Genomic DNA, 26,297 nt, shown 5'->3' on the forward strand with positions numbered 1-26,297 from the left:
CTCTCTCTCTCTCTCTCTCTCTCTCTCTCTCTCTCTATATATAAATGTAAACTTGTTTACAAAAAGATCCTGTCCAGGCTCGACTGCAGAGGTGGTTTACTTTTGCCAGGACTGTATTAAATTGATATTTTAGTTGAATAATTAATGCTATTTATTCTTTATCTATTTAAGTTTAATAGTCTATCTTTAACCCTACTGGATTTTCTGCAGTACACTGTCAATATTCAAACCGATTGGTCTATATCCCTATGGCATTTACAAACGGCTTCCAATGCATTTATTTATTTTTCTCAGGCTCCCACTATACATTGTTTTGAGATATACTTGGATGCAGTGGGTTTGGTATGGAACTGGTTTTCCTAAACTAAGTACAGAACCAGAGATATATTCTTTTCATTAACACATCCTCCAGCACCTCCTGCTAAGAAAGGCTGTACAGCTCAGTCTTCTCTATGATATTTTTTTGGCTTATTTGTATGCTTCTTGACTGTCAGATCTTTAAAGCAACTGTAACATGATTACTTGCTACCAGGTAGTAAAAACATATTAACAAAGCCACAACCTGACTACACCACGCCTATTTTGACAGAGGTAAGGCTCCACTATCGACCGTTTTACTTTTAGTAATCCTAGTTGTAACTGAAATTTCAAACTCACTTAATACAGAAGAAAATTACAAAACATGGGTCAGAATAACCACAAAAAATCGACCAGAATGATGCAAGAGGTCAGTATCCTATATCACCAAAACACAGCAGCAAAAAAAAACCACAAAAAGAACGTTACTCCCCTTTTCCGTCCCTCTTCCATCTTTCATTCCCTTTTTGCGGGAATGTATTATGTATATAAATCATCGCCAAAGGCAGTTGGTGCCCAGACCTAATATGAAGTTCACGAAGCATATCACTAGCAGTTAAAAGTTTGTACCTACTTAATGATGTTTGCTGCTTGGCCTGTTTCATCTCATCGGTTTGTTGAAAAAGACATTTATACATTGTGTACCGAAAGATAGATGGGGTTTCACATAAATGTGATGGATGCAGGAGCTCAGTAGGAGTAATCTGCCGTCTCAGACATTCTTTGTCCATTTATATTTCATATCTCTAGATATATTTAAGCTTAAGATCCAGCTATCATGTTAGCTAGACACAATTAAAAATAACATGAACTAAGAATACTCTAGAACTAACATACCTTTTCCCTAAAACTACTCAGTAATGCTTTATTTAAAGAAATTGGGGTCCATACAAGTTGATCATGTCCGTCTGTCACACTCTACATGGTGAATACGATAACTTTCTTTATTTAGAATCTTCACCAAACTTGTTTCATACACTTCTAGCTTCCTACAGAGGTCTTGGATTGCATTTGGTGGCAATCCATAAAACTTTCTAACTAAACTCAGGGTACCATAAAGAAAACTTATTTTTTAACCTTCTGTGGCAGGAACGGCTGAGTGGTCTGACGTCACGGCAGAAGAAGGGACAACAAAAACAAAAAGGTATTGTGCAGTGGCGCGGGCGCCGTTTTATTTAATGAATCCAAAAAATAAATAAAATATTCAAACAGAAAACACTCGCTCACAGAGCAAAATAAATAATTAAACAAAAAGAAATCACTAACACAAAAAACACAGGTCAGGCTGGGCAGATCGCCGTCACTGTTCCTGTTTACTGTTAGTTTCGTTTTAATCCTCTCGCTCTCCGTCTCTCTACTCCAAACACCCACCCCCCGTTAGCGAGAGCTGCAGGCTTTTTATATCATGGCCGAGGGGTTTAACTAATTAGCAAATCATCCTATTACCCCTCGGCCACAATCTGCACGGGTTTATTAATTATTACTCCTGGCAGAGGACGAGCACCGATCTCGCCTCTGCCAGGACACGTTTTAAAAACAAAACAAAAACACGGCGCTCGCCGACAAATACAATAATAAATCATAATAATAATAATACAAAATAACACAGGGGCAGAGGGGGACCCCGATCTAAAAGTAAACAAACAATGTACAGGGCACCTCACCCTGTTACATATCCCCCCCCTTGTGCAATGCACACATGGCCCCAACGGCCACCTCCCCCCTCAGTCTCAAAGTCCCGGAAGAGGGGGGGAAGCACAGTGTCCATGGGGGTGGCCATGGTGGGAGGTCCGGCACCCCCCAATTTTCCGTGGCCGGCAGCTCCCTCTTCAGGGGCTCCCGCCACACACTATCCTGCCGCGAAAGTGCGGCTGGGGGAGCTGGTCTCCTGACCTCCCCCCCCTTCTTCGTGGCCGGCAGCTCCCCTCCGTGGGGCTCCGGCCACAGTGTTTCCTGCCGCGAAAGTGCGGCTGGGGGAGCTGGTCTCCTGACCTCCCCCCCCTTCTTCATGGCCGGCAGTTCCCCTCCGTGGGGCTCCGACCACATGATCTCCGACCGCGAAAGTGCGGCTGGGGGAGCTGGTCTCCTGACCTCTCCCCCTTTCTTCATGGCCGTCCGTTCCCCTCCGTGGGGCTCCGGCCATAGTGTAGTGACCCCAGGCGAAGCAGGACCCCTGGCGACCCCAGGCGACGCAGGACCCTCGACGACCCCAGGCGACGCAGGATCCCTGGCGACCCCAGGCGACGGCAGCGCCCCCTCAGGAGGCGACGGCAGCAGCAGCGGACCCTCGGGAGGCGACGGCAGCAGCAGCGGACCCTCGGGAGGCGACGGCAGCAGCAGCGGACCCTCGGGAGGCGACGGCAGCAGCAGCGGACTTGGGAGGGGAGCCCCTGGCCATAGAGGCGGCAGCGGGAGCTCCACTTCTCCCTCGCACCCTGCACCCTGTGTGGAGCAAACGGCAGCCCCAGGCGATGCGGAACAGGCCACCCCAGGCGATGCGGAGCGGCTGGCAACCTCAGGCGATGCGGAGCAGCTGGCAACCCCAGGCGATGCGGAGCAGGCAGCCCCAGGCGATGCGGAGCAGGCAGCCCCAGGCGATGCGGAGCGGCTGGCAACCCCAGGCGATGCGGAGCGGCTGGCAACCCCAGGCGATGCGGAGCGGCTGGCAACCCCAGGCGATGCGGAGCGGCTGGCAACCCCAGGCGATGCGGAGCGGCTGGCAACCCCAGGCGATGCACGACAGGGCGGCAGCGGTCCCTCAAGAGGCGACGGCGGCAGTGGACCCTCAGGAGGCGACGGCGGCAGCGGACCCTCAGGAGGCGATTGCAGGAGGGGAGCCAGGACCAGCGTTGGGGCTAGGTTTGGCCCTCTTCTCAGCCGCTGCGACCCAGCGATTCTCCCCCTTGCTCGTTTTAGCAGCCTGTGCAAGGGCAGCTGCGGACCGCCAACCTTCTGTTTCGGTCCATCCTGTCGTGAAGGGAGAGGCAGCTCCTGCTCCTCTCCCTCGGGTGGTGGTGGTGGTGAAGAAAGAGGCAGCTCCTGCTGCTCTCCCTCAGGTGGTGGTGGAAGCAGCTCCTGCTCCTCCCCTTCTGGCTGCGAAGGAAGCAGCTCCTGCTCCTCCCCTTCTGGCTGCGAAGGAGGCAGCTCCTGCTCCTCCCCTTCTGGCTGCGAAGGAGGCAGCTCCTGCTCCTCCCCTTCTGGCTGCGAAGGAGGCAGCTCCTGCTCCTCCCCTTCTGGCTGCGAAGGAGGCAGCTCCTGCTCCTCCCCTTCTGGCTGCGAAGGAGGCAGCTCCTGCTCCTCCCCTTCTGGCTGCGAAGGAGGCAGCTCCTGCTCCTCCCCTTCTGGCTGCGAAGGAGGCAGCTCCTGCTCCTCCCCTTCTGGCTGCGAAGGAGGCAGCGGTGAAACCAGCAGGCATGCTCCTTCTGCTGGTGGCGGAACCAGCAGGCATGCTCCCTCTGCTGGTGGCGGCGATGGATGCGGAACTAGCAGGCACTCACCCTCTGCTGGCGGAGGTGGGAGCGACACACAGTCCTCCCAGTGTGGTGGAAGCGGAACCAGCAGGAACTCTCCCTCTGCTGGCGGAGGTGGAAGCGACATGCAGTCCTCCCACGGAGGTGGAGGCGGAACCAGCAGGAACTCTCCCTCTGCTGGCGGAGGTGGAAGCGACATGCAGTCCTCCCACGGAGGTGGAGGTGGAACCAGCAGGAACTCTCCCTCTGCTGGCATGTACCTGGGCTGTGGACGCACCGACTCCCCCCTCTTGGGCTGTGGACGCACCGACTCCCCCCTCTTGGGTGCAGGATGTTCGGGCTCCTCCCTTTCAGGCGCAGGACGTTCGGGCTCCTCCCTTTCAGGCGCAGGACGTTCAGGCTCCTCCCTTTCAGGCGCAGGACGTTCGGGCTCCTCCCTTTCAGGCGCAGGACGTTCGGGCTCCTCACTCTTGGGTGCTGGAGATGACCGGGTCTGGTCCACTGCCCAGAACCACTCTGCAGCGTCCCCCACCAGACCCTGGTTCCACGCCTCTTCAAACTGGGGGTCCCCGTAAGGGCAGTCTTCCCTGACGTGCCCAAACTCGCCACAGGCGCCGCACATAGGAGCCCCCTCCTTCCTCCACTGCTCCTGTTCAGCTGCCCAGTCCGGGGGTCCAAACTTAGTTGGCACCCTGGACCACCACCTCTTGTTCAGCTGCTGTGGTTGCTGTTGTGGCCGCTGTTGTTGGGGCGGTGGGAGCAGCAGTCTACCTCCCCCTGCTGGTTGTGGAGACTGAGGCGACACCTGCTCCTGATGGACAGGGCAGCGGGCCACGTAGTGCTCACCTCCGCAGATGGGGCATAGTTGGGGTCGCTGTCCAAGGGGGTACCAGGGGCAGTTGGTCCTGGAATGCCCAGGCTCAGCGCAGCAGTAACACCCGGGCTGCTGTTGCTGCAGCTGCTGCTGTCTGCAGCTCATCCTTCTCCCTATCCTCCGTTTTCCTCCCATCCTTCTTCCTCCTTACTCTCCTTTCTCCCTCCAACCACAAAAACGAAAAAAAACGAAAAAAACCTGCAGTACCCTCTTCTGCCTGCGTCCTGGAGGCGCTGCAATCCCACGCAGGACACCACGTGTGGCAGGAACGGCTGAGTGGTCTGACGTCACGGCAGAAGAAGGGACAACAAAAACAAAAAGGTATTGTGCAGTGGCGCGGGCGCCGTTTTATTTAATGAATCCAAAAAATAAATAAAATATTCAAACAGAAAACACTCGCTCACAGAGCAAAATAAATAATTAAACAAAAAGAAATCACTAACACAAAAAACACAGGTCAGGCTGGGCAGATCGCCGTCACTGTTCCTGTTTACTGTTAGTTTCGTTTTAATCCTCTCGCTCTCCGTCTCTCTACTCCAAACACCCACCCCCCGTTAGCGAGAGCTGCAGGCTTTTTATATCATGGCCGAGGGGTTTAACTAATTAGCAAATCATCCTATTACCCCTCGGCCACAATCTGCACGGGTTTATTAATTATTACTCCTGGCAGAGGACGAGCACCGATCTCGCCTCTGCCAGGACACGTTTTAAAAACAAAACAAAAACACGGCGCTCGCCGACAAATACAATAATAAATCATAATAATAATAATACAAAATAACACAGGGGCAGAGGGGGACCCCGATCTAAAAGTAAACAAACAATGTACAGGGCACCTCACCCTGTTACACCTTCATTAACATCAGAAAAACACTGAACAAGAAGCAACTATTCTGCATTCTAAACTCCAATGAATGACTACTCTAAAAATTACACTGGGTGTCAAACAAATCCTCCTTTCATCATCTTAAAATCATCAAAGTTCTTCAGCATAAAAAAACCTGATACTATATTTATATGACTGCTTATCTTTATAACTACAGTATATATTATTCATTGTAAACTACTTACAGTAATTGATAATGGACCATTAGTGGTAAGGCCTTATAAATACGGCCGCAGATAATAAAAACTACAGTATTTTGAGATGTGTGTGAATGTGCTAAAACAGCTTGGATCATGTGTTGTATGTAAACTTATAAAATAAAAACAACCAGTTCATGTAAGAAAGGTTTATGGTTATTCGCACAGTATACTTTGTTATCAGCTGGTAAAACCCATAACCTGTAGCCTGTTGCCATAAGCAAAACCAACATATTTGGCACTGCTGCAAATATGCACCAATTACACTAACTGTGTAAACAATAATCCTGCATGTAACAGCTCTACTCCTAATGCATTTAGCCATTTAAATACACATTCTGGTTACTTAACATGGCAGCATAAACCATACAGAATATTTTGCTTTCAGTGACTGTATGCGATAATCTGGATTTTATCAGATATCTATTTATTTGTCACTTGCTACCTTCCAATGCTGACTCAACCTGTGTCATTCTGAGGTTCAGACTTCGATCTGAAAACCTTATCATTGCTACTGAAAAGTTAAAAAATGTGATTTAGCCTGACATTAACTGACAGCATGCATGTAAGAGCGTCATGTTTTAGAACGACATGACATTTGTCGTTCTAAAAAAAGCAGACTGCTGAACTATACTGATTTTTATTAGTGGTGTACAGGGGCGCTGGAGCGGGGGTGGCCAGGGGGGGCCATGGCTCCCTCGATTTTAAATGTGGGGGGCCACGCCCCCCTCTTTTAATAAGGCTCTGGCACTGTTGGTGGTGTACTTGTAGGTGGTAAATCTAAAGGCTTTTATGAAAGTCTAAAAAGTTGAGAAAACTAGTGCATGAAAGTAGTTCATTATTTGAAAAGAAATCAAGAAAGTTCAAATCACTCTACTTCCAGCAGTGCTTAAACCTCCTGGCAGTCTATACCTGCTGATTTCATTTTTAATTGGCAGTTAAAATAGGAACATTACAAATTGTGTAGTTGAAGCACCACCATGCTGTATCCACACATACATTCAATGAAAGTTTACCGCACAATATTTCAACGCTTTTCAATTAACTCTGTGAAAATAAAACACTCATTAATAAAAATCCAATGCCTTTAAGTGGTCTGTTATTTGTTATTCTGTTCAAGGAACTGCTCTTTAAAAAAATGCAAATTGACTAGTATAGTTTGCATTCCAATTAGCAAAACAAATATTTCAGCATTATGAGCATGCTTAATGATTCCTTCGTGACCTATCATATTTTCTTCTGCATGTCAGCAATCCATAAGGATCTTTTGATAACTAATCAATCCTATTGCAATCTCATTAAAAGCATTATAGTGTGTCCTTTGATGGAGGTTTATTTCCTAAGGAAATCTAGGTGTGGGGGGGGTTCTCAGTGTTGTGAAAAGGTTTGTTTAAATAGCAGAACTTGGTGTGGTTTATCAGGTCTTTGCAGTTATTTATTTTGGATAGTTTGATCAGCGTTTAAAGAGTAAAAAGTTGTTGAATTCTTGCTTAATATATAAATACAATGATGTATTAAGTGTCTGATAGCTGGGTGCCTCGTCTGTTAACCTGTGTTCTATAATTCCAGGCAGGATATCATTCTGTTTAATATTTGTTTGTTTTTTCTGGGCTGTTTCTACTAGATTCTATCTCTTTTTGCACTGATGAACTTTTTAAAAATATATATATTCTGAGCGTAAGGAATGATGTAAAAAAAAAAAATGAAGACTGTGTATTGCTGTTTTTTTTTTTTTTTTTTTAAAGGGCAGCATGACCAATAACTAACATAATCATGCTTATGTGTACTTTATTTTGTGGGCATTTTGTCTTTTACATTCTGTGTAATGAGTTTCAGATGGTTGTTAAATGTCCCTTAAATTTAGCTTGCTTACTTTTTTTATTATTTGTAGAGTTTTTTTGTGCGTGTGTGTATTTTATCTTGTAGTAGTCTGCCTTTTTGTAAAACAATTGTGTCTTCTTATGATAATCATTGTGGGCAGGGTTTACAAAGCAGTACAGTACAGCTTAGGTGTGCTTTGCTGCTGCATGATTGGGTAAAATGCTTACAACATAATATTAAATGGAAGAAGATAGGAGGCACAGTAATAATTTAAGTGAGGAGGAATAACGATTAGATAACACAATGCTTTGTTTTGTTAAATGTATAATTAGTTTGTTCAGTCTTTGTTTGACCAGGTGATCCTCATTGAAACTAAAATCTTACAGACCAAATTGTTTGTTTGCATTGATTTCATTTGCAAATATATGTTTCCTAGCCGTTACTCATCAAATGATTTGGAACTCATTTGTACAGTATAATTCTTGGACTTATCTGAATGCCCATGTTCTTGTGCAGTTCATTAGTCAACTGTCTTCTGAATCTTCATCCACCAAGACCTCACTGTATGTCCCTGAAATAATTTCAAACTATTTCATCTTTATTCCTTGCCTCATTCTGTTTACTCCATCAGTGTCATTTATCCTCTTTAGAGTCTTGATTACAATATTTACAAGGCCCTTTGTGTGTGTGTTTTTTTTTTATTTTGTTAAAAAAATGTCCTGGGAATTTCAGTTTTATTACAAAAAACAAACTGTGAATATTGGTATAAATAATTAATTCTATAGTTTTCTGCGTAAATATTGGTGACAATATTGGACTTTATGAAAATCGCATTACTTATCTTTTTATTAAACAGTTTACTGTTGATGTTGACTTGGAAACCATTTGGATTTATATGTTTTTATTAAACATTTTCAGTAAAAAAAAAAAAGTTGTTTGTGTATTCCTGCCAGTGCACTCTACCATTGCTGGTATAGCCATGTGTCGTTTTGTTTATAAATAAACAAACACTGCACACTTGAGTGGTGTGCCAAAGATGGATACGCACACCCTATTACACCCCTGCTACAGGTGTGTACAAGCTGTAGAAAATGAGTCATGTGTGTAATATGAAGACATCCTCAGATAAAGTCCCATTCTCAGTATTAAAATTGTAATTGCAGCATTTGTAATTTTGTCAGAAGTGCCAGAAGTAAGCTTAGGTGATATATACAGGATGATATAAAACTATCCAAAGGGTCTAAACAAGAAAGTTATTTCTAGAAAGCTAACTCTTCTGAAGTGGCATTCCAATTGTTTGTAGACTAATAGAGCACATTTACTGTCAGAGGATGAAATTGCATTTAAAAAAGTAACATCAATAAAAGCAATCCACTGATTTCTATTCTATATATATATATATATATATATATATATATATATATATATATATATATATATATATATATATACACTACCGGTCAAAAGGTTTAGAACACCTCAATTTTTCCAGTTTTTATTGAAATTTAAGCAGTTTAATGTCTCAATGTACTCTGAAATTAAAGCATAGAACAAATAAACAATGGCGATAAAAAAGAAATCATGGAATCGTTTTGTTTAACAAAATTTAATCTAAATTTTGGACTCATCAAAGTAGCCACCTTTTGCAGATATAACAGCCGAACACACTCGTGGCATTCTTTCTACAATGGAAATCAAATATCGTTCGGAAAGTTCTTCCCAACACTGTTGCAGAAGTTCCCACAAATGTGTTGCACTTGTAGGTTGCTTTGCTTTCACCCTTCTGTCCAGTTCATCCCAAACCAGCTCGATGGGGTTTAAGTCTGGAGACTGTGCTGGCCATTCCATGATTTGAAGCCTACCGTCTTGTTCTTTTCTTCTAAGGTAGTTCTGACATAGCCTGGAGGTATGTTTTGGGTCATTATCTTGCTGTAGGATGAACCCCTGGCCAACTAGGCGTATACCAGAGGGTATTGCATGGCGCTGCAAAATGCTGTGGTAGTAGTTTTGGTTCAGGGTGCCACTCACTCTGTGCAAGTCGCCGACTCTGGATCCAGCAAAAGAGCCCCAGACCATCACGCTTCCTCCTCCATGTTTGACAGTTGGTGTCACACACCGAGGAACCATCCTTTCGCCTACTCGACGGCCTACAAAAACCCTGCGTGATGAACCGAAGATTTCAAATTTTGATTCATTGGTCCATAAGACCTTCTTCCAGTCTTCAGTAGTCCACTGGCGGTGTTTCATGGCCCAGGCAAGCCTCTTTTTCTTATTTTGCCATCTTAGCAATGGCTTTCTTACTGCCACTAGACCTGTCAAACCTGCAGCTCGAAGTCTTCTCTTCACAGTTGAAACTGAGACTTGCTTACTTCGACCAGTGTTAAGCTGTGCTTGAAGCTGTTGTCCTGTGAGCCGCCTATCACGCAAGCTGTTGACTCTCAGAAACTTGTCTTCTGATTCTGTTGTGGCTTTGGGTCTACCAGACCTCTTCCTGTCAGAGTTTCTTTCAGTTTCCAAGTGCCTTTTGATGGTGTAGGAAACTGTACTCACTGACACATTGGCTTTCTTTGCAATTTCTCTAAAGGAAAGACCTACACTTTTAAGGGTTATAATGGTCTGTCTGTCTTCCTTTGTTAATTGCCTTTTTCCCGCCATTATGAGAGCAATATACTACTTCCTGCAGTACAATACTGTCTAAATAATGCTTAAGAGGGTGTATTAACACAGTCTGTTCCAACACTGCTTTTATACACTGCTTTGATTACTTACTGGGTTTGTAAGTAATCAACAAAAGTTGGGACACCTGTAGGAATTGTTAGCATCAACTTTCAAGGCTTAATTTACTTCCATTGCTGCAGAACACCTGTAAGTTGTTAACCCATTACTTGTTCCCTGAAAAAGGCCTTTTTGTATAACTCTGAAATGTACATTATTTTTCAGTTTTTGGTAACCTAAACCTTTTTTTTTTAACCTTTGGCAGTTTACCGCTTACCTTTGTACCATTTCAGGTTATTCACTAGACTTGAACTGCTTAAATTTCAATAAAAACTGGAAAAATGTGGGTGTTCTAAAACTTTTGACCGGTAGTGTATATATATATATATACAGCTCTGGAAAAAATTAAGAGACCACTGCAAAATTATCAGTTTCTCTGGTTTTACTATTTATAGGAATGTGTTTGGGTAAAATGAACATTTTTGTTTTATTCTATAAACTACTGACAACATTTCTCCCAAATTCCAAATAAAAATATTGTCATTTAGAGCATTTATTTGCAGAAAATGACAACTGGTTAAAATAACCAAAAAGTTGCAGTGTTGTCAGACCTCGAATAATGCAAAGAAAATAAGTTCATATTCATTTTTAAACAACACAATACTAATGTTTTAACTTAGGAAGAGTTCAGAAATCAATATTTGGTGGAATAACCATGATTTTCAAGCACAGCTTTCATGCGTCTTGGCATGCTCTCCACCAGTCTTTCACATTGATGTTGGGTGACTTTATGCCACTCCTGGCGCAAAAATTCAAGCAGCTCGGCTTTGTTTGATGGCTTGTGACCATCCATCTTCCTCTTGATCACATTCCAGAGGTTTTCAATGGGGTTCAGGTCTGGAGATTGGGCTGGCCATGACAGGGTCTTGATCTGGTGGTCCTCCATCCACACCTTGATTGACCTGGCTGTGTGGCATGGAGCATTGTCCTGCTGGAAAAACCAATCCTCAGAGTTGGGGAACATTGTCAGAGCAGAAGGAAGCAAGTTTTCTTCCAGGACAACCTTGTACTTGGCTTGATTCATGCGTCCTTCACAAAGACAAATCTGCCCGATTCCAGCCTTGCTGAAGCACCCCCAGATGAGTCCAATTTTCAGCTTTGCCTAACACCTGGACGTCTAATGGTTAGACGGAGACCTGGAGAGGCCTACAAGCCACAGTGTCTCGAACCCACTGTGAAATGTGGTGGAGGATCGGTGATGATCTGGGGGTGCTTCAGCAAGGCTGGAATCGGGCAGCTTTGGCATGAATCAAGCCAAGAACAAGGTTGTCCTGGAAGAAAACTTGCTTCCTTCTGCTCTGACAATGTTCCCCAACTCTGAGGATTGGTTTTTCCAGCAGGACAATGCTCCATGCCACACAGCCAGGTCAATCAAGGTGTGGATGGAGGACCACCAGATCAAGACCCTGTCATGGCCAGCCCAATCTCCAGACCTGAACCCCATTGAAAACCTCTGGAATGTGATCAAGAGGAAGATGGATGGTCACAAGCCATCAAACAAAGCCGAGCTGCTTGAATTTTTGCGCCAGGAGTGGCATAAAGTCACCCAACATCAATGTGAAAGACTGGTGGAGAGCATGCCAAGACGCATGAAAGCTGTGCTTGAAAATCAGGGTTATTCCACCAAATATTGATTTCTGAACTCTTCCTAAGTTAAAACATTAGTATTGTGTTATTCATTTTTAAACATGAACTTATTTTCTTTGCATTATTCGAGGTCTGACAACACTGCATCTTTTTTGTTATTTTGACCAGTTGTCATTTTCTGCAAATAAATGCTCTAAATGACAATATTTTTATTTGGAATTTGGGAGAAATGTTGTCAGTAGTTTATAGAATAAAACAAAAATGTTCATTTTACCCAAACACATACCTATAAATAGTAAAACCAGAGAAACTGATAATTTTGCAGTGGTCTCTTAATTTTTTCCAGAGCTGTATACATATAACATTAAAGAAGTACATATGTAAACACTTCTAGCACAAAACACACAGGGACATGTTTACAAATCTTTTTCCAATTGTAAATTGACACAACTGACACCACAACATTCTGAAAAGAAAACATTGATATTGCTGAGCCTCAAATAAGTTATTCACAATGTTAATTTAAGAGCATGAATCTTAGTTGTTTCTTGCTAGTTCTGTATCATTAATACATTTGTGATAATAAACCCACTGGATGTTCTGCTCTGGATTGGTTTGGCTTTAAGGTTTCATTATTATCAGTCTGACATTGATCAAACTTGAATATGAATAATGTTATTTATTAATTTGTTTATAAGTAAAAAATTAATGTAAAAAATTGCTAAAACTCTGCAATGAACAGAATTCACGAGCAAATATTCTAAATAAAGGAATATACTTTCAAAGTCTGTTCTGATAAATTATATAAAGTTATATAGTCAGTGTATGACACCAAGTACAGTATAGAACAATTTCTGACAAGCAGCATTGGTTGTTCTTATTCTAACTATATGCTCAGAGGAGTCACAGACATTTGTCCTGTGCCAATGTGTAATTATATATATATATATATATATATATATATATATATATATATATATATATATATATATATATATATATATGCCTGCCATTTAGGCCACATTTGACAGCTAGAGATGACATGTGCTCAGTTAATTCAGAAAACACCTTATAAGTAGAGGACAAAAACATGCCAAAATGCTTGGGTAATATAGGATATAGGATTGCAAAATAAATACAGAAAATAACTCCCAATATTCATAATGAGCCTTTGTTTATTATGCTTTATAATTTAAAATAGAATAGATTATCTCATGTTGGAGGCTTCTATAATGAAACACAGTCCAGCTTAAGATAAAGAATGAAGCATCTAACATGTCACACCCAAAGTGAAAATCATACACAAGGAATGACACATATTTGTCCCTGTAGCAGGGCGATTGCCCTGCACGTGTGTATTTAGTGTGGATATAATTTGCATGGGGAAATGGGTTTATTGTGTGTTGTTTTGGAGTTGATTTGTTTAATTGAATTATTGTTTTACAGACGGGCGCTCGATTGAGACTTGCTACCTGCTAGGCTTGGTTGAGGGGTAGGGCAGCAAGTGATTGGCTGTGCTGGACCTCAATCAGCAGGTGGGCGGGTCTTGATCGAGTGTCCGTCAGTTCAAAAGCATCCGCGGGGGATGGTTCGGGGCGACTGTAACGCCATGCCAGAGGGGAGCGGCGTATACTCGGGAGGAGAGGGAACGACAGCTACGTAACCCTGAGACTGCAAGCGGTGCTTGTGAAGGCAATGCCCAGCCAAGGCCGTATGAAGCAGCACGAGTCGTTGTATGAATACCGGCTCATGAGTAGGTTAGTTAGGGGATTGTGATCCCATGTGATGTATAGCGAGGGTTACGTAGTGTAGCCGGTTCCTGGAGTGGGACGCCTCATTTTAAGGCTAGCGTTCGCCCTCTGGGGCACCTTTTATTTGTAGTTTTTGTACTGTGTTTTATTTTGCCTTTTGTACAGCTTGCTGTATGTGTCCTCTGTGTGTTACCATGGCTGGTAACGTCACATGACCACCTTTACTTTCTTTTCTGTTTGTGTCAATAAATCCTGCGCGCCTGTGCCGGCGTTTCAACTCCACCCCCAGTTGTCTCTCTGTAGTTTGTAAACAGCGGCTATCCACGCAAGTGACGTAAGACCCGGTCACAGTCCCCCTATTAAATGGAAAAAAAGATTCTCAACAAATAGCAATGAATGAAATTCTGACACTTCCACAATAAATGAAAAGAATCATGAGCAAAGATAACAGTTCTCACAGTATTCATAGAATAGGTAAGTAATTAGTTTCATGCTGAACCTTAAAGTGCTGTTTCATTTGGTAAAAGATTTGAATTAATTTCCATTGCAATCAATCATCTTTATTCTTGGCTATTTTTCTTGTCATTCTTGACACAAGGAGGCCAACTGTTTCTAAATGAGCCCTTTACAATAAAACCACTGTATTTTTTTTTCTTTCCGAAGGCAGGCTGTTGCATGAAAAGCTTGCAAAGATGGTCAAAAAAGATAAGTCACCCGGTCAGGCAAGATGTAAAGAAATGTGTAGGGCTGACCAATACAGAAAAAAATCTGATATTCCTGGCACAATTGTAAGTCTTACAAGATCAAATCTTAAGACACAGCAGCTTGTATACGGTTTCGGGAGATGATGTCATCATACTGAGTTGAAACTGATAGACAGACATCAATCAATATTACCAGACATTTAGATTATCTAAATGTAATCAGGAAAAACTGAAACCACACACCCTACAAAAGCCAATAACCTCACCTTAATCACATACCTTGGGCTCATTTCTATATTGCATGATTTCTAAGTTCAAATACTATAGGTCTTTCGACCAGGTATCACCTGCTATTTCTATCAGTTATCACCTGTTTCTATTTTCCACTCAAATCGTAATCTATGGCATGTTTCAATATGACAAGTAGGCTAGCAAAAACTACCCCCATTCTATATGCCATATATTTAAAACTCCGCAACACAAGGAAAACATGTATTCTGAATGGTGTTGAAAATCACGTTTGCATAGAAAAGCAGGACAAAACAGGATCACTGGAATATTATTGGTGACGTCTGTCAAATATCCTCCCTTTTCAAATGGTACTTGTCCAGCATTTCTAGATTAGAGACCATGTCAAAAATGCTGCACACGCATCTTCAGTGAAAATTGCTATGAGCCGACACCCTCTATCACTTAAATTGTCTTAAATACACAGCATAAATTACAGCAGCCATGTGTCTCAAAGTTCAATGAGAGCAATGACTGTGATCCACCTGTCTTATTTATAGGGCAGGTAAACAGGTGTCTGTGGAATATGTAATATGATCCAGTAATGTGAGCAACTTGACAGAGAAACGCTACTTCTATCGTATATTCTGTCACTAGCCTGATACATCATCGTATCGGTGTATAGAAAAAGCTCCTTGATATACCTTTAGTGGCATTTTTAATGATTTAATGATTATAAGTCACTGCCTAAAGTTCAATATTGTCTCTAGAATGTTCTATTCCTTCCTCGTTTCCATTTTCTTCTCAGACAAACTTCAGCATCCTTGCTAGAAGTACATTTGGATGTATTGCTGTTCTTTGGGATGCACAAATTAGAAGGCTACAACTTTCCATTATGTAGAATCCAGTTGGAAGATTATGAAAACCAATTTAAATGCAAATGTCGTCTGTCCATTGTTACGATTCCTTTCATAGCCTAAATAAATTTCACATAGAGATAAGCAGTCATTTTCTGAAAATCTTTCTCCAAAGCTAACTTCCCAAGTAACAAAAATAAGAGCAAACAAAACATTTCCCATTGATGTCGATGACAGTAACTAGACACAGAGTGCATATTTGCATTAACAAGTTTGCTTCCAAGTGGATTCTATATCATTTCATTTTCAGAATTTTAATTTGTAGTTTGAGTCTTGTTTTTGACAGAATCAAATTGAAGTCTGCATTTATTTTTTATTATTTGTTTGCAATTTGACACAAGAACATTTACATGCTGAGCTCTTGCTATGTCACACATTATATATATATATATATATATATATATATATATATATATATATATATATATATATATGCTGCGAGAGGGGCTGCACCTTTCTCCGGGAGACGTGACACTTCAGCTTCGCTTCAGCCCTGCTCCGCCAGCCGAACCAGGGGCGAGCCCATTCCCTCTTCCCCTCGCCCAACCCGCTCTCCTTCACGCACTTGGTTAGCTTGTCTGTCACTTAGAACTGAACTCCCAACTGCTGTTTAGCCAGGCTATTTATAGTTTAAAAACTGCTAATTAAAATGATCCATGAGTGGGAATGTTTTTTTTGTTTTTTTTGTTAAAAATATAGCATTGATTACATGGTGCTTTATGCATGGTTAATTCAATGAAAGTTACATTTTTGCTTCACTATACGTGCATTATAGAGAGGGAGTTATTTTATTTTGTATTTTAGTCAGGTGTGTGTTGTTATGTGTCCCGCGGCGCCCCCCACCCCCTACCCTGTTTATAATGTGCTTTGGTTGTAGTGCTTATATTGTGTTTATTGAGACCCACATTATAGCGCGGGAGCACTGTACACACACATTATATATAATACACACACACACACATACATATACACACACACACACATTATATATTGAGTCAACTCGCTACACATGCAAAAAAAATGTATGTTTTTTTCTGTAATTTAAGCACAGATGTAGTTTGGAATTTCTGGTTGGATTCCAGTTGGGTCATACTAAAAAGTGTATTAAATATATTGTTACTTTTACCCAATTAAAGAATAAAGAGGTTTCAAAAGTTTATGCCAAAACCACAGTTCCTTCCACACCTACACAAACATTCCCTGATTATAATTGGGGAGTAACTAAAAAGTTGTATAAAGTATCAGATAACCATGGAACAGTACAGAGCATTGTGAGGAGTCAATGGACCCTTGTAGTTTGCAAATCTATTAGACATTAAATTTAAGCTTAAACTGTCAATTACTCAAGAGTTTACGCCAAAGCGATTAAATTGCCAGAGAAATGGCTTTTACTGCCTTTTGAAGTTCTTTGTTTTATAATCAGGGGTGTTTAAAATCTTCCTGCCACTGACATGCTTGTTTATTTTATTTAAGAAATGCCAATGAAACCAACCAAATCCTACAATTAAGTTTCAATGCATCTTGTTTCTACTGTATATTACTTTATTCTTAATCTCTTGAATTCTTATTTTATAGCAGTAATATTGGTTGGCTGTATGAAATGTATTATTGTGGTGTTTGAGGAGGAGGTATAGTAGGTATGATTTGACCTTGGGGTCCTACTCTTTCAGACAAGACTCCAAAGCGGGAGGATGGGACACCCCCAGAGGGGAACACTTTTGAAGAAGTGACGGAGCGGAGGTGGCTGAGCAAACCAAGCAGAAAAAAACAGGAGGCATAACCTGGAGACTGGTTAGTGGGTGATAGGGGGCCATAGCCATGCCTTCTGAATTTCAACTTTATAACTGTGGTAACAAGCATGCATTAAAAGTATTCAGCGTTACATTACAAAGTTCTGATTTCTAACAAATAATTTGCGACAGTTATGTCAAGTAAATAGCAAAGTTAGTATACCAACACACACAAAACCACACTAAGTAAAATAACAGCAACAATTCACATTTCTATAGCGCCTTTCATCACAAGGATCCCAAAGCGCTTGACACACAAAAAACAACACTTGAAAAGAAGGACATCGCAAAATGAATATGCCATTATGCTGTGCAGCCACGCTTTGTCTCTGAAGCTTTCCTAAGTAACATTACACATAATTACTGTATGAGCTTGCTTTTAATTTTATAATTTAGTCAACCGTAACCAAAATAATCTGTGTGCTGCTTTGTACCTTTGACATAATAGTGTGAATTAACAATAACAACTGAAGAATGCAACCAGCCAAAAAATCTTTTCAACATTTTACAGTATTGAACCGCAAAAGTTTATTTGTTAGAAGGCTAAGTGGTGTAGCAGACTAATTCACAAGCCTTAAATTAAGGCTTCATAGCCCCTGAATTTGCAAGTGTTATTGTATCTGTTTATTATCCCAGGATCTGTGTTGTTAATAATCATTTACTGCAGTTTCTGTACTTATAGATATTTGGGATTTTTAACCCGCCAGCATATTTTCTCTGAGCACCCGTGAGCACGGAGGAATTTCTGTAATGAGCCAGTTCAAAAATGAGCCTAGCATTTTATAATAATTACGTCCTGATTCATTGAAGATTACTTTCAAATACTCAGCTCATTAAAAAGTATATTAAAGCCCAAAGGAAGCCTTTCATACATATTTAGTTTCTAGCTTTAATCTGGGTGAATTATATCACATTTCATTTACCTAACCCTATGAATAGGTCATTTAATTTAGATCAGGTGTCATACATCTTAAATCCTAGCAATTATTTACTATCATTTACTGTTTTATCAAGGGCAGTAAAATACTTATTTGAAACCTCTTGTGATATTAAAACAATACTGTGAATTTTAGGTCAAATGTTCTGCTTTATCCTTCAGTGATCATCCCCCAACTTTTAGTCTGTTAACTTTCATATAGTTTCCATTACACCATTGTGGAGCAATACGTAAGCATCAAACATGATTGATGATAAACCAAGACCATTTTAAAAGACAGAATGTCATCCCAATGACACTTATGAAGCCAAAAACTAAATGGATTTTTTTTTTCTTTGACATGCTTTGAAAATAGTGTCAATATGTCACTGTTATTATATCTGTAATTACCTAAGATGATGCGCCTATCACACAAAATATACGTCTGAGCCCTTCCAAGATCCTATCTTGTTGATGATATATTTGTGATATTGTGATCATTAATGCATGTAAGAAAAAAAAGAAAATCCTGAAATGTCCCACTGAATGTCATTTCTTTAAGTTTGAGAACTGGAGTCTTTTTGGTATTTTTGATTAATATAACCAACACATTTTTAAATCTGTTTTTTCTTTGCTATATAACCAGAGAAATAAATTGCAAAAGAGGACAGGACAAACATGAAAAACTGAAGAAAATACATTTTCAGAACCAATTTCTTACTGCAGTATATTTTGGGCATATTAATGCATTACTATATATGTGAATATATATATATATATATATATATATATGTGTGTGTGTGTGTGTGTGTGTGTGTGTGTGTGTGTGTGTTGTTTTTCTAGTTTACTGTACCTGCTTTTAGAACTGACAGCAGTAAACAACTAATTACTTAATAATAACAATGAATATATACTGACATTTTCCACGCTGTGCCAGTTGACAAAATATTACAAAAAACACATTTTGTAAAAACAATTTAATTCTTACTTACACTGTGATTGCACTGAAACTATACTGACGCTAGATCATCCCTGGCAGGTACTGAAATGAATACTTTTGTAGTGCAAAATCATTGCCAGAGAAATGTTCTTTATTTAGTCAGAAAGCTGTTCCTAGTCTAAGTCAAGTTATAGCACGTGGATTTTCAAGGATTTGTTTATATTTTAGGTTTAACAAATACACTATATAGGGTCAATAAATGTTCGTGTTCAAACTGGCACCCAGTTCAATACTCACAAATACTTCCTGGAGGGAATAAATCAATACATGTGTTTCATTTTCCATCCATGAATTTGCTCAAATTGGGTACAAAGCAAGCACAACAGGTTTGTTATATACTTTTTTTAGAGAATGTAATTACAAACTAAAGCAAAAAGAAAATACAATGTAATGGTCAACAGAGTTACTGTATCTTTCAACAAATCAGTCTGTCTAAGCTCTATCTATTTTAAGAGCCATGTATTTATTCTTTAAGCTTTTTTTCTGTACAGTGTTCTGAGGTTCATTGGGGAAGAGCTTTCTTAATTCATATTGCTGTTGTTGTTGTTGTTGTTGTTGTTGTGGTTCTTGTCATTGAAATTGCCTCCACCCTTCATTATTCACTGTAAGTGTGACATCCAATTTCTTAATTAAAACATTTTGCCTCCAGGAACCCATTGTAAATGATGTGTTGTATCTTAGTTGATCTTTCCTGTGGAAAACAATTACAAATAAATGTAATCACATAAACTTAATTGACTTTGGAAACTAAAACATACCTTAGTGTAGACATGCTTACTGTTTATAGCAAGCACATTTTAGAGTACAAGTAGGGCCTTACCTTGATATAGAGTGAATAATGGTGTTTTGTGTTGAGAAGCCCTGCCAGTGTAAATAGTGTGTTTATGTGTATGGTGTAAATAAAGTGTGATTATTTTGAATATGTAAGGCATTAACCCCATCCCTGACAGTTCCACGTGTGGAATGTGGCCATTCCCTAATTAGACAATTGAGTGCTAGTTGGGAAATGGCCACATATATAAGGGGAGCCAGATCCCTTGTTTAGAGGGGGAGTTGGAGGAGTGTGGTGTATAATTCAGTGAAGACCATTGCCCAGCCTGTATAGCAAAAGTCTGTGTATTTTGTTTAACTCTTTTACTTTGGTCACTGTACCTTGTTTATTTGTTCCTGTGTTTTCCCGTTAATTTGTTAATAAACATGCACATTAGCATTTGAACTGCAGCTCTCTGTCTCTGAGTCACCCTCCTGACGATTAACAGCTTTGGCCTTGACGCTATCCGCTGCAATCACATTGCCATTAATTATTGGAGGTTAAAAATAAAGTGGTTATGCATGTGCCCTTTTTTATGTTTTATGCATGAACAACTAGCCGTGAGCAACTGGAATTTGTAATCGTATTCTAACAGGCAATGCCCTCACTTTCATTTGATCAGTCTGCCCCTGAACTGAACAGTAACACTTGCACTTGATTACTATGATTATCCTTTACCCTTCATTGTTTGCTTCTGTTTTGTACAAAGGAGGCTGGTTCAGATTTTTCTTTTTTAAATTTGAGGTTTTATAACCTTATTTTACACGGGTTGTGAGAGCTGAAAGTCCCCGCTTTGCATCTTGACATTGTTTCAGGATGCTAACCTATTAAGCAGACGTCCCAATGGGAATTAAGACCTATTGCTTACAAGGGCAGAACCTCATATAGGTTATAAAAGGCAGTATAGAACATATACCCCAAGTAGGGTGTCTGGTCTCAGTATTCCCAGATCATGTGCCTGCCCATGCAGATATATTTCACACTGTAGGATCTACACATCACAATTTGTTATGTATTTTATTGCTTTGAAATTTGCCTCCAATTAGAGTTGTTTTTTTTTTTAATTATTAGAAATCTTGTCTACTGTGGTGTAAAAAAGATATACTGTTTGAATTATATAACACTAAGTGGTCCTCTAATGTGCAATGAAAGGTTCTGACATTAAAAATGTATTTACAGTATTCACACTAGCAAATTCCATAAATGAGATGAAATCATCTGAGGTGCACAAAGTGTTGCAAACATTTCTGCATAGTGGAATGCTTAATGATGTGTCAATTAAGCTATTTATCTCACATATTAAAAAGAGTCTTGAAACATCATGTATATTGTGGTCTTTTATAAATATTTATGATACCAATTAAAGAAAACTATGTCTCAGTTTGGGGACCATTTCTGACCTGAACTCATTATCAGCAGATGGCACTCACAAGAACCATATTTTGTGAGCTTGATGCGCTGCACATTACATGTGACCTAGTTTAGCACTTCAAAACAGTGTTTTGCTTCTTTACAAAATTACATTTCTTTTAGCCATTTCATATGAAAGCATGTGTTTTCCCTTTCCTTAGTTTCCTTGTGAGTTGTGGGATTGTAGTCCTGGGATAGGTGCTATCTCTCATTGAACTCGACAAATTTGCAACATATTTTCATGGTCTGTTTGGTCTGTTGGTCTGTTTTTTAGTTTCTTTGATTACATGATGTTAAATAAAAGATCTAAATGATGTTCATGTTTTTTTTTTTATTGTCTCAATCCTAAAATTCTAGATGATGCAAAACCTTTGGTCATAGCTGTACGCTGTTTTAGCAAAGAAGTCAAATTGTGTCTAATCATTTATTATCCACATACCTAGAACACAGCTTATATTAGCTTGGTTGACCTTGGTGCTCTGCTCTAATTCACAGATAGAAGGATAGTTTCAAAGGCCATCTTTTCCTTGAGCGGAAACCTTTGGCTGCACCCTTGTCATATATGGAAACAACAGGCTTTTATTCCTAATGGAAGCTTCCACTTGGTCAGTGTTTGTTATTCCACTCCTGAGATGCCACTGTTAAAATGCTTCCTTCCTGCTTCTCTTGCGTTTCAAAACATTTGATTTAATCCGTCATGCTTGCCTCCATTGAAAGCAAGCACACCATCTAGGTCAATGAATATTCATAAACTATGATGTCACAAGAATGGGCAGTACCACCTGATCTACAGTAGACAAGGATTGAATGTATTAAAAATGCAATGATAGTTGAATGTAAATGGAGTAAAGGTACAGTAGCAACTTAATAAAGTCAGATTGTGTTTGTTAATATGATTTCCATTCAAAGTGGCATACTTTTATCTCTCCCATAATCTCATTATACAGTTATTTGAATATAAAACAAAACTTGACAACTCTGTGAAGACATTTCACAATTAAAAAGCTGATTTGATTCCAGCATTTCCTTGAATGTTTTTGCATTTTTTTTTTACAGTGCAATTAAGACTCTGTGTTCTTTTTAACTGTGCATCACAAAACATAATGGACAGTTTAAGTTTCTTAAGATCCAACAAAGCCTGCTTCTTCACAATCTTCTCATAGCCAACATAATAACTCAACGTGACCCTATGTTTTAATCTGATTATTCAGTTGCATCTCATTAAATCTGCAATCTGGTTTGCCACCAGCCTATGAGTAATGATCTGATTGCATAAAATATAGGAAACTAAGTGAAGTAGACAAACTTTTCAGATAGCACCTTTATCAGTGTGCATGAATTATGAATGAATGATGCGATTAAGTTATGGATGAATTATGTGATAGGCTTTACAGACAGACATCAGTAATTCATCACATTATACAACCTATATATATAATCCAAGGCAGGCAATGGAACGTGAAACAAGCAATGTGATTGATCGAGCAAGGTTCCAGCTGTTCATATATTGGATCGATAAGGGCAGTTGCAACCTTGTCACATATTCGAAATCATTGTGCTGCCTCACAGAATTTAAAGTAACGTTAGCCATCTTGTTTACAGTTACAGATGTACAGTAACTAGAAAACTGAGTGACCAATTACATGTAAAAAAATCCCTAAAGTAGTTAGTATAAATGCCGATTTGAATGAAGAACACTTAACCCTTCGCAGTCCTATGTCGGACCAGGCCTGACATTAAAATTTTTCCCTGTCCGACATCAAAAAGGCTTCAAGCACAGCCCCGGTACCTCTAGGCTTGCCGGGGCGCAGCCCCAGAACCTCTTCAGTTATGACAGTTAAAAATCTCAAAAAATGTTTGCTCTCAAATGAGTTTTCTTAAAATTCTCAACACAGTTTTTGCGTCCGCGCTAAACAGAGACAGTCCACTGCCAAGTTCATACATTTATACTTTACGATTTTAGGACTGCGACTCTGTTGTCGTTTTTTTATTCACAAATAAGCTTACTTGATTTGAAAAACATTTTCTTACACTACTTGGTTTGATTAAATGAATACACAACACAATATGAAAGCTGAACATTAATTTTAAAAAAGAACAACAGCTTTTAATGAAAACAATATTGTAGCCTACTTCAATATGAAGCACTTTAAAGCGCTTCGTGATGGTGGTCCACTATGAAAGGCGCTATATAAAAATAAATATTGATTGATTGATTGATTGATTGAACATGAAGATCATTGCTGCAGTATTGCCACTTGCCCGGTTTAAGTGATAACAGATTAAAACTGCTGAAAATGCAGCAGCTGTCTGTCTACCAACACGCAAGCGCACCATGTGTGTGAGTCTGAAAATCACGCGAGAGTGAGGAGATGTGCGAGAGAAGTACTGGGTTTGAACAAGAGTTCTCGGTTTGAAAGTCAAGTTTGTTGGACTGGTCAAAAGAGAATTGCATTAGATGCAAACTCAGCTATTCCTGTGGAATTCTACAATGTCACCGTTAAAAATAATAACTAGTTGGAGGCGGGAAAATCAAACAGCAAGTACAAATTAAAAAAATAGACTAAAAGGATATTATGTAGGTTACAACGTTCTGAAACGTTCACAGAGAATAAATGTTGCTGAAAACAAAAAAATGGCAAATCTTATCTACCGGTATCTATTTATCTTCTGTATCTATATATCACTACCTGTTTATCTATACATGTGTATGTGCTACTGTAAGTCGCTGTTATATATAATTGGCATAATAAGTAAATATTGTTTATTAACATACATATCAGATATGTAGTCCTGTAATTCACTGTGAGGGGTGGGGCAGTTGCGTTGTCGGTGGCAGTTTTTTTGCATTTCAGAGGTGGTAACCCTACTATGTATGCAGGCTTTCATTTATTTATTTATTTATTTATTTGTAAATAATTATTTGTCCTGCGGTTGCCTTATTTTTTTTCTGCACGTACTACTACTTTATATATGAATGATGTAGAATACGTGGTTGTAAACATGTAACACTAGTACATACAATACTCTTTCAAATAAACGTGCATGATTTTGAATGTGCGGTTCTTAAGAATGGTATTACTGTCATTGCTTGCGCCCCGGCACCTCTTTATTTACAAATTAAGCACTGATTCCACCCCACCAATGGACATTTGAAAAACAATTTGGGCAAGAGCAGTAAAACACATTCAAACAAAAAGGCACGAGGCATTTACAAATCACAGCTTCATTACATGAGCTTAACACTGTGCTTTAAACAGTTTCACTCAAACAACATGTCACCTGACAACCATGAATTTCCAGGTGAGAATCTCTCCTGTACCTGTTCTCTGTGCATGGAAACAGCACGAGAACGCTAAACTATTTTGCATATCAACCTCCTCCTTTTCCCTTCATTTGCATGACGTCAGATGAAAAGAGGGTCTTCGAGTAAAATAAACGGAGCCAATGGAAACCCGTAATGTATAAGGTCATTTTTCATTTGGCTTGAGCACAATGTCTCAAGAAAATTAGAACACACATGGAAACTCCCCCAAACACACTGGCTGATGAGGTCCTGGGTAATGTGACCTCTAGTGGTGGAGCAGTGACGACTTTCTGAAGGTGCTGATGGAAATTTTCTAGACAAGATGGCAGTGATGGCTTCCAGTATTTTTCCAATCCCTTGGTTGTAGTGATTACCCCTTGTGGTTTAACCCTGGTAATTGTCTTTTTGTTTCTCTGACAGATTAAATTCCAGCTTGACCAATTTGCTGGACTCTTCGTTTGGCTCTTTTTAGCACACTAATTCTCTAAATATCAATGACTTGACAAACTTTCTGTTTAACTAACTCAATGCTGCTAACTAAACACATTTGTTAGCTTTGAAAAATAACAAACCAATTTACTAACTCTTTTAGTTTTGTATGGTCTAGTAGAGAAGTCTTAGTCCTGGCAACTCATGCCTCTCCACACAGGATACTTCCTGGTTACTTCCCCCTTCTGTGCCATGACAGCCTCCTTTTGAATCTGTAGTAGGTGGAACTACCTCTTCCGACAAACCAATCAAGAAATGGAGACTGGAGAGGGGGCTGCCGGAACGAGAGCCGAACGAGCTGGAGCTGCTGCTCCAGAGGTGGGAGGAGTCGGTGAGAGAAGCCCTGCGGTCTCCTGCACCAGAGGAGCTGGTGCTACATCCAGAGCAGGAGGAGGAGTCCTTCCCGGAGCCAGAGGAAGTGGAGCTGTTACCATCTCTAGAACCACTGGCTACAGACAAGGGGGAGGAGGTGAGGTCTGTACTGCCACCACAGCCTCAACCTCCACCCCTAAGAGCTAGTGCCCCTGAGAGCTAGTGCTGGACCTCCAGCCGTTGGGCCTGAAGATCATTCCGGAGCACCACCAGGCACAGTCTCTCAACTGGTCCCCTGCTCCGCTCACACTGAAGCCCCTGACGTCATGGCGCGATCGGCAGACGACACTTGGGCTCCCCCTGCCTGTTGCTGTACTCCCCCTGGCGGCTCAGACATTGCTGCACTGTGGCCAAGTATATATATATATGTGATCTAACTGATCTTCTTTCTTTGAAACACAGCCGGTTTTTACAAATGTATGATCAATCACATCTCTATTTCCAGACTAATTTACTATCTATCTATCTGCAATATCAGTACTAGAGCTGGCAAATTTATAAAATTTCACATGGTAAAAATAGTTACCAGTGAACTGGCCTTTTTATGCACTGCTGCTGTGGATTGAACTACTTTTTCATGCACTGCTGCTGTGGATTGAACTACTTTTTCATGTTTTCTTGGACTAAGCACTGAT

Source organism: Acipenser ruthenus, chromosome 1 (genome assembly GCF_902713425.1).
Source record: "Acipenser ruthenus chromosome 1, fAciRut3.2 maternal haplotype, whole genome shotgun sequence".
In the NCBI taxonomy this organism is placed as follows: domain Eukaryota; kingdom Metazoa; phylum Chordata; class Actinopteri; order Acipenseriformes; family Acipenseridae; genus Acipenser; species Acipenser ruthenus.